A 13,708-nucleotide genomic window follows, 5' to 3' on the forward strand; every position below is an offset into this window, starting at 1 on the left:
CTCGAGTAAATTACTCGAGAGTAAACTCTCCCAGGCATGCATCTGTTCCTGTGTCTCTGCATGTGTAGATTTGCTGCTTATGGCAGCAAATCTGCTCCTGCCCTCGCCGGCCCTGCACTGGCCCCCTGCAATCGCCAGGAGGAGCTCTAGGCTCATCTTGGGTGCTAGCTCAGGGGCTGGCAGCAAGCACAGGGCCAGGAGACAGCCCTGGGGACCTACCTGCTACAGGGGCAGGCTCCACCACTAGAGCCTGGGTGGGGATAATGTCTCACTGCCCCAGTAGCACAGAGCTGCCAACTCTGCACTCCATGACTGGGGAGCTAGTGCTGGGAGGGAAGGATCTCTCAGTGCCGGACCCATGCTTGCAGAGCCAGTGCTGGGAAATAAGGATCTCCCAGCCCCACCCCCATGATTTCAGAGCTCAGGCTGGGAGATAAGGATCTCCCTGCTGCTGGGGCAGCGGGGCATAGTCCCTACTCTGGCGCCAGTGGCGGAGCCCATCCCAGCAGCAGGCAGCTCCTGGGGGTAAGGAGCTGCCTGGCTGACTGAGAGCAAATATGCTCCTGGTCAGGTGTCTACATGTGTGCTACTGTGAATTGCATAATTTTGAGTAAATTTGCTACTTGCATTTGTAGATAGCAAATTTACTCGCAATTAGAGCCAATTACTAGTGGTAAACATCTGCACGTGTAGGTGGTGATGCTCACTGCACAGTAATTAGCTGTAATTTTGAGTAAAGTTTCTCATGGAGATGTGCCCTACTATCATTTGTTTAATACCATTAAAGTAAATGGTACTTGTATGTCTCAGTAGTTGTGCCTCTTACAGACTGTTACAGTATGGTACTTTTAAATCAGGTTCTGACATAGCCAGTCATAGAGCAGTGCGAGCAGGGGAATCATTCAAAATATAGTCATTTAACACTAGTGATTAGAAATCTTCCAAACTGATTTCTACAAGCCCAGCAGAAGACTTTGAATACTGACTTGGTATTAAATGCAGCCTGTGCCATTTTTCTGAGTCTGCAGAAATGGTGGAGTTCCCTTTTGCAGGGTTAAGAAGAATTTCATATATTATCTTCTTCATATCCTGCTTCACACTGTCCCAGTATGTCTGGGTTCCATTTGGAACCCAGCACTTAGTCATTATATTAGTCATAGATGAAAACATTCTGTTCTTGTTAGCCATCCAAATACTAAATCCTTACCCTTGAGGGTAGATAGCAAATTTACTCGCAATTAGAGCCAATTACTAGTGGTAAACATCTGCACGTGTAGGTGGTGATGCTCACTGCACAGTAATTAGCTGTAATTTTGAGTAAAGTTTCTCATGGAGATGTGCCCTACTATCATTTGTTTAATACCATTAAAGTAAATGGTACTTGTATGTCTCAGTAGTTGTGCCTCTTACAGACTGTTACAGTATGGTACTTTTAAATCAGGTTCTGACATAGCCAGTCATAGAGCAGTGCGAGCAGGGGAATCATTCAAAATATAGTCATTTAACACTAGTGATTAGAAATCTTCCAAACTGATTTCTACAAGCCCAGCAGAAGACTTTGAATACTGACTTGGTATTAAATGCAGCCTGTGCCATTTTTCTGAGTCTGCAGAAATGGTGGAGTTCCCTTTTGCAGGGTTAAGAAGAATTTCATATATTATCTTCTTCATATCCTGCTTCACACTGTCCCAGTATGTCTGGGTTCCATTTGGAACCCAGCACTTAGTCATTATATTAGTCATAGATGAAAACATTCTGTTCTTGTTAGCCATCCAAATACTAAATCCTTACCCTTGAGGACATGCAGTAAATATGACACTATTGTGCACTGAGAAAGCTTGGTTTGGCTGGATGATACAGGAAACACATTGCATGATTAATAAATGTTCTTTAATGGTATTCTTCTGAAGCAGCAGAATCCATATAACTTCCTTTTTTAATCATGACCTGCAGGGGTGCTAAAATATAGAAAAGCTGAAGTGCACTGAACTCTAATCCTGGCTATAATTGACAGATAGGATGCTGTGCATATTTTATTCCTCAGACAGTTGGGTTGACACACATTTATATTAGGGAAAAGTGGTTAAAGAAAATCCCTGTGCCAAATGCTATCATACAACATCTTCTATTTTAATCTCTATGTTTTACAGCAAAATGCTGCAGTAGACATAGTCAAAGTGCAGTCTCCATTGCTTTGATTTAGCACAAACACTGAGTATCTCTCACTTACAGGATTTTCTACCACATCTGACAGATTTCTTTATTCTTTCTTTGAAAATGGAGGAACTGCACTGTGGTAACACATATGAATAGAAATCACATCAAATGCCATCTATATAAACCCGACAAGCTCAGACCATGAGAAAAATCCAAAATGTTAACAATGCCTTCACTGAAAAAGTTCAACACTTGCCTGCTATAATTATTATAATGTTATAAAATCTCCCTTAGCCTATCAGAAATTGACATTATGATGGTTCAGAGGATAATGTAGCTGGATGCTTGTTAAACTACAAGTAAAACTTAATCCCATTTCAATACATAAATAGCACCACTATAGGCTTTCTGGATTTGTCTATCAGCATGTCATGTGTCAGGGAAAAGTTATGCTGAACAGAAGGATTGATTTATTCTGCTATACAGAGGAACAAAAATAATAGAAATAATAACAATCAGTTCCCATGTAGCACTTTTCAGTAGATTTCAAAGCAGCACTTTATAAAGGAGATCAGTATCAGTAGCTATTTTAAAGATAGAGAAACTGAGGGACAGGAAAGGCAGGATATTCCAGCAGACCAAAGAACTGAACCCAAGCCCAATGGCTATCCATTTGGCTAGACAAGAGAATTAAGCATTGATTTGTATTTAGTACTGAATGCACTTAATCTTCAGCACTGAATGTTTTTAAACACATTTTTCTCTTTTCATTATTATCTCTGGATTTCCTTGTTCTGTTTATATTATGGTTTTAACACTAGGGGAAGGAAACAGGCAAAGTGATATGTGTCATTATTCTCTCTCTGCATCTCTCTGAATCTCATGCCAATGTTAGAATGAGTAATCATGACCACTGACGAAAGAAATCATTTCAGTATGCAAGAAACTGCACTGGAGCAGTGCAGGTAAAAAAAATCTAGCAGGGTTTAAGTTGGATCTGGATAACGTTGTGTGGCATGGTCTTCTGTGATAGCATAAGACTAAATGACTAGGAAGTTCTTATCTTTCTATGATCACTCATGTAACACAGTTGAAGCTAAATTTAATTACCTGTACAGTTTCAGATTTTAGTATTGCAAGCTCTTCAATAATTAAAATACAGAAGCTGGAATTTCAAGAAGCCTAGGGAAGTTAAGTACCCAATGTCTTTTTATTATCCGCTGGAATTGGGCTCTGAGCTCCTTACTATCATGATCCTATTCAATTTTCATCTTAACAAATTAGCATAGTCTATCTTGCAAAAGTAAAAAAAAAATGACATAAGTTGAAAAAAAAAGATTTTTTTCACAGAACTGTATAGCACAAGTAATCATTTCTTTTTTGGAATAGCACTACTAAAATTCTTATGATTTTGCAAAACACACCTACACTTAAACACCATAAAATGGAGGTGTTTTGTGAGGTGTTGATTTCTTTTATCCAACTAATTTAGGACTGTCTTTTCCTCTATGAAGTGCTAATCAAACCAAGGGATTATTGCCATTTTCAAATCACCACCTACTTGTATTATATGTTACTGAAGTCTTTGCAGTAATGTGGATAACTCTATGTGTTGCTCCTCTTATTTCCCATCTGGAATGATAGCTGAGTGCTGAGATGTTACCATGGTTGTGTTATAACAACCAATTGCTCTTCTCTGTCCTTATGCAGTATGATCTGTTTTGAGTCTGAAGTCTTTGCTGGAAGAAGTTCTGGCTCTGTGAATATATTATTAGATTCTTAGTCAGATATTTATTAGATGCAAAACATTTTCACAGAGCTTCTCTTAGCACAATTATAAATCACCAAATGCTTTTACACTGTTTAGCCAAGTATGTCTCTAGTCTAGGAAACCATGCCTTTCCCTCTCACTCCCCCCCTGCATTCCTTTCCCCCAAAAGTGACTTCATCTAGGAGGCAAGTGCATAGACATGAGAGGAAGATGTGGTTACCATTCCCCAATCTCACTGATTCAGGATCTGATCCAAATCTCAAACGAAATATACGGGTAATTAAACTGACTTAAATGGGGTTTGGATCAGGCCTGCTACATGATCCCGAGGAATCCACTTGAACTTCCTTTACTCAACATACTCTTGTGTAGTAAAATGAACCTGCCTTCATGAAATGCTTGGAAACACTAATACCACATAATTGCAAAGCCCATTATTATTACTTTCTTCAATACCAAAATATTTAATGTCTTATTTGTTATCAGGATTGGCAGAGAAGGAGTTCACTTTCTTAATTTTCTGAACAACACAAAATTAAACTAAAAACTCACTGGGGATTTATGATATATTTGATATATGTTGTGTCTGTCCCTGCTTGCATTTTCTAAGTCTTAAAATATATTAGGAATACGCCATTTCTGGTCTGTAGTATTTGGCATCATCCAAAACTCTCACAGAAAGATAGGGACCTGCTAACAAGTATATAAATTAAAAGGACTCTATATATACTTGACTTTCATCGTTTGTCATATTTACATTTGCATACTGAATTTGAGGATTCAGTACTTTCTTCTGTCAGTATACAGTATGCCACTGTGCGCAGGAATGGTTTGGGGGAGGAAGAAGCCCCCAAGACAAGGCCAGGAGCACTATTGTTGGTTCCTGTGGATGCTAAGTGTCTGGGGGGGGGGGGGGGGGGGGGGGGGAGGAGAGGAGAGGAGAGGAGAGGAGGAAAACCATATTACTCCACCCTCCTCCCATGCATGGAGAATAGAAGTACAACTACAGCGCGTATTGCTTTAGGGAATTCCAGCTGCAGCATGGCCTCTCCACCCTTTGCTCAGCATGCCTCAGCCTGCATCTCATCCTCTACTTTAATTTTTTTTAAGACATAGAACTTTTTAAAAAGTTCAAGTCAAAGCCAAGGCTGAGTTCAGCCACAGCTAACAGAGATAAAAAGAAATCAGCCCTTAAAAGTGATATTCTCCAGGAGCTACAACATGCAGATAGGCCAAACCTGAAATACCCATTTATTTTTGCTTGTGGAGGATTGCGTAAAACTAATTGCTCAAATCAAACTACCATTTTTCTCCTTTCCCAGTGTCTCTTTCTTTCTCTGATACTTAGATTTCATAGACATCAGGGCTGGAAGGGACCTCGGAAGATCATCGAGTCCAGCCCCCCGCCCAAAGGGCAGGAAGTCAGCTGGGGTCATAGGATCCCAGCAAGATAAGCATCCAGTTTCATCTTGAAGGTGTTCAATGAAGGCGCTTGAACCACCTCCGGTGGCAGGCTGTTCCAGACCTTGGGGGCTCGGACAGTAAAGAAGTTCTTCCTTATGTCCAGCCTGAAACGATCTTGAAGTAGTTTGTGACCATTCGACCTCATCATCCCTTGGGGCGCTCTGGTGAACAAACGTTGCCCCAGATGCTGGTGGTCACCCCTGATAAACTTGTAGGTGGCCATCAGATCACCCCTGAGCCTGCGCTTTTTCAGGCTAAAGAGCCCCAGGGCTCTCAGCCTGTCATCGTAGGGTCTGCTTCCCTGACCTCTGATCATGCGCGTGGCTCTTCTCTGGACTCTCTCAAGCTTCTCCACATCCTTTTTGAATTGTGGAGCCCAAAACTGGACACAGTACTCCAGCTGCGGCCTCTCTAAGGCCGAGTACAGGGGGAGAATGACGTCCCGGGATTTGCTTGAGAAGCATCTATGGATGCAAGCCAGCGTTTTGGTCGCTTTACTAGTTTTGGTTTTTTTTTGTTCTAAAAATAAAATATTTAAAATGATCAATAATTTATTCATAAGCATACCTTATAACCATTTGTAGCATCATCTTGGTGATGTACTTACAGCTATAACACATACCTCTCCTGCCCACAATATGTTTATTATATCTATTAATCATTTATAAACCCTTTAAAAGGGAAACCTTTACTAATAATGTTGTAATTGTAATTTTCATCTAAAAATGATGGTGCAAATCTGGTCAGCTTCTACTATTAAACCAAATCTGGGCTGTTCAGCCTAGATCATCAATTTTCAAGCAACAAGCCCCTTTCATGTTCAGTTTATTGTGTAGCCCATAAAACCTTCATCCCAGAATGAGCTCATACAGTGATTGCCCATTATGGTGGAATTGCTAGGGATCAAATAAAACTGCATAAACCCATGTATGTACCTGGCAGGTGATTAAATCAAAGCGAGGTAATGAATAGTGAAGAATATTCAGCTCTTCTTAACTTTATTTTACTTTGAATCCAATTTTGTTTTCAAGCAAAGCATATATTTCACATCCAGGACTACAAATAAAGAAGCTTAATGTAAAACAAAGCTGCTTTCTGAGTCACCAGACCTCAAATAATATCTCAACAATATTTAAGTGGCTACAACACCTCATGTTAGGTGAACTCAAAAGCCACTAAACACATTTTCTTCACGCCTTCAAAAAATCATCTATTGATTAAGGATAAAATGTTCCACCACCGTTTTTAAGATACAAGTAGCTGAAAATAAGGGTGATATTACAATATTTCTCACCTAACTGAAATGTCACAGTTGAAATCCTCTAATACCAGAAACCTTGTTTATCAGAATTTAATTGGCAAAGGTGTTGGTTACTCCAAGTCACCAATACAGAGCTGCAAATCAGTGTACATTCTAGATTGAGCATCTTGGATCGGTCAGAAAGACACTCACAAACACTTCTGTGAGCCACCCAGAAACAACGCATCTCAACTGATTTTTATATATTGAGATACTCAAGATACAGATTGATTTTCTGTGTTCAATATTTGTTTCACCTGCCATGCACTGATAAATAGATTGAAAAGCTGTCTAGTTCCACTGTAGATTCTGTAGGTGGCTCTGCACACTTTTCTGAGAAGTTGATTTGTAATCGCATATAGAATTTCTTAGCAGACCTTCCCAAACATGGTTTTTACAACTGTTCCTATTACAGCACTAAACAAAAGAGAAGGGGGTAGAGGAATGGTCTTCCTGCTCCCTGTAACAATGAAAGAATGAACCTGAAAATACAACAGGATCAGCTTTCAGTTGTGTTCCGAAGGACATTAAGAGGGTAGATCCAGGATTTTGTAAAGGAGACCTACATTTCAGGGATGGCTGCACCCCTGCTCTCACTTGCCCCCTCCTCCCACTAGGATGGGCAGACCACTTCAAGAAAAATAAAATTTATGAACATTCTTCCTTTCTAGGTTTTGGTGTTAGTCAGTGCATGTTGTTCTATCCCAGTCCTCCCTTTTCACATTTTCATTCACCTCACACAAAAGATATATCAGATTACTATTCATTAGTAGATTCCCTTGGGCCTCAGGCCTAAAAGGTGCTGAACATATCCGCAAAAGTGCCAGGCACGCTCAGCTCCTTTACACTGGCTCATCATCTCCTGGGATAATTCCCTTGGCTTCCACACTAAGAGATTTTTGAATTTCCAACCTATGCGGAGTCAACATTTCAATTATATTAGCGTCTTATGATATCTGCAAAGGGAGGAGAGTGAAAGAAAAAAATGCTGTTTCCTTTCATGGTCTCATGAGTACAGTGCTTAACAAGCTACAAGTCTAAACCAACATTTTAAAGGAGCAGCACCCACCAACTTATGATCAGTGCCTGAATCTGAGCCAAAAGCTGTCAATGACATCACACTCATCTATCATTCCCTTGTATAATGCTGCCTGTCTTGCTGAAGTGCTACTATGTTTTATTTTAGCATCTGAACCTATTTTTTGAATATATGGATTTACTATGCCATTCTTGATTTCGGTCCCCTTCTTTTTTATTTTCCCTTTTTCCCCCATGGTCTCTTTTGCTCATCCTTATCCTCTCAGCATAAGATTATGAAAGCTGTCCCTTTCTTCTCTGTCAATTAAAGTAAAATGGTAAAAGCTGAGCAAATTTGATAATTCAACATTAGTTTCTCAGCATACTTCTCATTTTCTCAGTCCTCCAATAGATCCTCTCCACCCTTCTTATGACCTACACTTTGACAGACAATTATGGAAGACAACCATCCTGGACTGCAAGGGATTGCCAATGATAATATACAGCAAATGCTGTATATATAAAATTTCTTCACAGTCAGGGTGTCCAGACTGTGGAATAAGCTCCCTCCAGAGGTGTACAATCACCTACCCTGGAAATCTTCAAGAGGAGACTAGACAGTCACCTTGCTGGGGTCACCTGACCCCCAGTTATCTTTCCTGCTTGGTGCAGGGGGCTGGACCCGGTGATCATCCGAGGTCCCTTCTGGCCTTACAATCTATGAATCAGAACATACTGTACCACCTTTAACATGATCATTACTGTTACGTTGTTACTAGGCCTATGAATATTAAAAATATTCACAAGACAGTTGTAAACATTAGCAAGAATTGATTTTTTATTATGTATTTAATACAATGATACACTATAGTGTTATGTTGAATAGCTTTATATAATAGTATGGACCTCCGAAGTTCCTGGTCCAAATTGTAAGTTAACAACTCTCACAATATTTTAAGAGCATACTTTTAAGTAACTGGACCATGAAAAAGCACTTAAGTCCTTTTGCATAATGTTTCTGTAAAAATTTATTTTTTAAAAACCTAAAAAAATAAGACCTTATATCCCAAGGGTCGGCCAATGGTGACTTTTTGAAGCCATATTAAAAACCCTGGAATAAAGAGGCGTTTCCTGGCAGAAATGCTAACAGATCCTTAGTTGTAGTGGTACAAAAAGTGCTACTATAAACTGTCCTGAATAGAGAGATAGAAGCCCAGAGGTAACATAAAAAGACTATTTCTTGGCCTTCACCATTGGCAATGTCTCACCTACAGTATATCCAGTGACTCATCCTCCAATTATTGCTGCTGTCGTTTTGGTCCAAATTGCCGGGAGGAAGGGAAGTACTGATAGAGACACTTTAGAAGATTAAAATAACTAGGTTTGCAATGCCTTATAAAAGCTTTGCTATAAGCAAACTGATTTCTTGATGATTACTTTGTTTTGAATTCACTTGTGCAATACCTTCTTGGAAAAGTACATTTTGTCTTCAGGAACAGAGTTTAGTGACAGGAGATTCAGTATAGGCAGGGAATGTTTTCTTTAAAGGGAGCCTGTCAGGTCAATTCAAGCTCAAATATTAGGATATGTAAGACAAGGTGTTTACATACTTGTAAACCTGCCATACTATTTTTTTTTTAGTCCAACAAAATTAATTTTTAAAATCTAGATTGAAACATTTCCTTTCGGTATTTGCACCAACAGCATGGAAGGGGAATCGGGAAACAGGGCTGTAGCTCCACCCACCTGATACACCAGACAAGTCTCTTGGAAAGCTGCGCAGAGTGGAGAAAGCATGTATAAAACTGTGAAGAGGTAAAAGTAGCAGTCACAAGGAGTCTTTGTACTTAGGAGCTGCAGGAGGCATTCTGAGGAGCTGAGGCCTCCTGCCATAGCTGTCTGAATAGCCTGGTTTAGTATCCTGTTCTTAGCTATATTGCTGGAAGGGTTTGTTGCTACTATTTTTTGCAATGCTATCTCCTTGTGATGATGCATCACTATTTAATATGTATGGCAAAGAATAAAAAATGTAGAGAGGTGGGGAAACTCTCTAGTGTAAACTGTCAGAGCTCAAAGGACTTCATTGTCCACGTGAGAATCTGTCCCCCAAAGCTCCAAGAACAGACTATATCTTTGTTGGAACTACTATAATTAAGAGCTTTTATACAATAATACCCGGTAAAAATTCACTAGCCTGTATACGCTATCCTCTCTAGTCAGGAAACTAGTGGGCAGACATCTAGTTTATTTAGGTAATTATCCCAGAGGGAAAACATTTACTATTTGGCAACTGTGGTAAAAGTATTTATATAATTCAGTCAATGAAAACCCCTGGGGGAAAAGGAAAAAAAAGAAAAAGAATCAGAGGGACTGTAATTGGGAAAGTAAAACCTTGTGGATAAAATGTATCTTTGGATAAAGACTGATGAGCCTTTCTGGCCATAACGACCAATATGAACTATTGCTCTCTAGTTTAGGAATGTCTTATTCATTGAAAGCTGAGAAGCGGACTTCCTGGAGAATTCATATAAACTAACACATTAAAAACTCAAATCAGAAACATGATAAATTGAGAACTATACAGCACTCGTTACATTTCTACTATATTTATAATGATCCTCATTTGAGTGGGTCATTGTCATAAAAAAACCCGATATCATTCAAAGTACAATATTATTAGCAAGCCCTCCCAAAATGAAATTTGCATGCAGATAAACTCAAGTCTCTTCCCAAACCTGAGTAGAATATTTAATTAACAATTTCCAAGTGGAAACCACACACCGTTTCCCCAAGATTAGTGTTGTTTCACATGAATCCATCATTCAGTTTTTAGATAAACAGAAATCATGATTACAAGGTCAGGTCACCTTCTGAACTTCCATTCCTGTGCCACTATGCTGTCAACAATCAAGCTGTGTAAATATAGGCCTGTAACTTTGCAGCAAAGCTAGTCTATTTACTTACTGTTGGCCTCACTTTGACAAGGGTGGAGCAGACTTTGCTTGTATTCACTGCACAGAACTGGAAATGTCTGTCTCCTCTAAGACACAATCTGGAGAGGGGCCAGATTCCACTGGTCTTACTGCTTTAGGGAGGAAGGAGTTGTAAACCAGCAATTAGTAATCCTGCTACTAACAGGAAAGATTGCTGGGAAGTATAAATAGGGTCACTGTTTATATGCGAGTTAATGTAGGAAGTTATGTTGATTACATTACTGCTAATGCTAAGTAGGAAAGAACTCAGAGCATGGACTGGGAAGGTGATTAAAACTGTACAATCATTATTCACTGACATTTTTTCAAACACATTCACTGTATTAATATAAAACAAGCACACACAAATATTAAAGAGGTGCATTAGGGTAAAGAAATAATTCATATTAATTAGATAGTATTATATGCTTGTTTTTCTCTGGGAGTCTGAGACCTTACTAAAACAAGATTAACATTTTCGTTTTAAGTTGGATACACACCTAACTGTTAGCTCCTGTATTAAATACAATAAATTGCCTGGAAATTTTTTTAAAGTCTCTGGGCGGTCTTTTTCTGAGTTGTATGTGGGTTAAGCTGAGAACTAGCTGTTGTGAGTAGAAACAGTAAAATCAATAAAGGAGTTGGAAAACTTCATTAAGAAGTGATTTCTCCGTATGTCATCTCTGTGCTCTGAAAGCTGCTTTCTTGGGAGCTTATACTAAAAAATTTTGATTTTCTATAAAGATTCAGGAAAAAATTATTAAAAGCCCAGATCTTCAAGGCAAGTTAGGTGCCTAGCTCTCACTGATTTCTTGAAGTCCTCATCTACAGTGATGTACTTCCTCCCAGATGGTCCAATGTTAGATGTGGCATTCAGAAAAGGTGTGCAGAAAAGCACGTGGACTGTGACGCCATTTATGTGTGGGTGGAAAAAACTGGGGTTCAGTAGACTATGTTGCCATCAGAACACAAGCATGACCATTTCTGAATTCATCAGCCCTCTAGAAATTAATTATTTCAATCAATAGTGTTAATGTACTGTGTTAGGGTATGGGTAACATTGAAATGCATCTCTTATAACATTTCCTTTTACGCTTCATACCAAATACATATTAAACAAATTCCCTGCATGTACTAATTACTTCTCCTTTAGAACTATGTGTAATTTGGCTTATTCATCTAACCACTGGGCTAAGGTAAAAATAGACATGATGTATGGCACAAGAATTTTTAGAGATGGCATATATCACATTTGGGACAGTGGGGCAGAATGACAACATAACATGAAGAGGAAATTATCCATGACATGCCCTTCACTTAACTAAATGGACTTCTGGCCCAAATTATCTGCAGACCACAGGGTATTATTTCACAGAATATGAAGGGGGCACTATTAAAAACTTGCCAATTTTGTCTTACATAAATAGATATACAGTTACTTTAGTATTACCTATGCTTCCATGTACTTACCTTAGAGAATACTACAAATTCTGAGGTAACATTATTTAGCTGCCAGGCAATTGGCAAGTTTTAAAGAATCACTGTACTTTTTTCTGGTGGAGTGATAAATCTGAAGGAAAATTCCTGGCATGATCAGCGAGAGACTGGATATGCAGAATGAAACACAGGTTTTCAGCAGTAAAACATGGTAGAAATAATTGCTTGTGCCATTTTGAATGAGATCATAATTAAGCTTTATTGGGGTCTGCAAGTCTGGACTTTCTACTTTTCATTTCCATTAACCTCTGGTGCCTCCTGGTTCCAGCTAGGCCAAAATCCCAAAAGACCAAAAGCATTATGAAGAAAACTGTGTACTTTACTGGGTCATCTATACTTGGAAATGTCTGGGTCCTTCTCGGCCTGGAAGGACGTGGGCAGTGGGGGCCCGCAGGGCTCGGTCCTCGGGCCTGCCCTGTTCAACATCTTCATCAGTGATTTGGATGAGGGGGTGCAAAGCATCCTGTTCAAATTTGCTGATGATACCAAGATGTGGGGGGATGTGGGCACAATAGAAGGGAGCAACAGGCTACAGTCGGACCTTGACAGGTTACAAGGATGGGCGGAGGAGAACAGGATGGGGTTCAACACAGACAAGTGCAAGGTGATGCACCTGGGAAGGAACAACCGGCACCATACCTATAGGCTGGGGAACTCCCCTCTTGTTAGCACGGAGGTGGAAAAGGATCTTGGAGTCATTATTGACTCCAAGATGAACATGGCTTGGCAGTGTGGGGAGGTGGCTAGGAAGGCCAACTGTACCTTGTCGTGCATCCACAGATGCATTTCAAGCAGGACCAAGGAGGTGATCCTCCCCCTCTATGCGGCACTGGTCAGGCCGCAGCTGGAGTACTGCGTCCAGTTCTGGGAGCCTCACTTTAAGAGGGATGTGGACAGCATCGAGAGGGTCCAGAGGAGGGCCACTCGCATGATCAAGGGACAGCAGGGAAGGTCATATGAGGAAAAGTTACAGGACCTGAACCTGTTTAGCCTCCAGAAGAGAAGGCTGAGGGGGGATCTTGTGGCCTGCTATAAACTAGTCAGTGGGGATCAACAGGCACTGGGGGAGTCCCTGTTCCCCCGGGCGCCGCCAGGAGTGACCAGGAATAACGGTCACAAGCTGGTGGAGGGAAGGTTTAAGTTGGACATCAGGAGGCGCTACTTCACGGTCAGGGCGGCTAGGGTCTGGAACCAGCTTCCAAGTGAGGTGGTGCAGGCTCCCACCCTGGGGGTTTTTAAGAGGAGGTTAGATGACCATCTTGCTGGGGTCGTTAGACCCCCAGTACTCTTTCCTGCCATGGCAGGGGGTCAGACTAGATGATCTGCCCAGGTCCCTTCCGACCCTAGAAACTATGAAACTATGAAATCCCATTGTGACAGAGGGCCTCCTCAGGCCGATCTCCACTGCCCACCCTCTGTCTCTGGGCAATCGCCCACTTATCTCACCCGCCACGCCTTTGATGATAATTGATTCGTATATCGATGTCAATTAAGCGGGAGGCTGCCCATTGTAGTGCCCCGATGCCAGGG

At 40.6% G+C, this 13,708-nt stretch overlaps 1 long non-coding RNA gene across 1 annotated transcript in view; it reads right to left on the reverse strand.

Moving 5' to 3' along the window:
* Positions 1 to 3,774: 3,774 nt before the first annotated feature.
* Positions 3,775 to 13,708, reverse strand: part of LOC102386304 — a 67,206-nt gene continuing 57,272 nt past the window's right edge. Inside the window, exon 5 of the long non-coding RNA XR_322887.3 lies at positions 3,775 to 3,914. This is a non-coding gene — a long non-coding RNA (uncharacterized LOC102386304). The remainder of the gene's footprint in view (positions 3,915 to 13,708) is intronic.

This window comes from Alligator sinensis, unplaced genomic scaffold, assembly GCF_000455745.1.
Source record: "Alligator sinensis unplaced genomic scaffold, ASM45574v1 scaffold150_1, whole genome shotgun sequence".
Lineage (NCBI taxonomy): Eukaryota > Metazoa > Chordata > Crocodylia > Alligatoridae > Alligator > Alligator sinensis.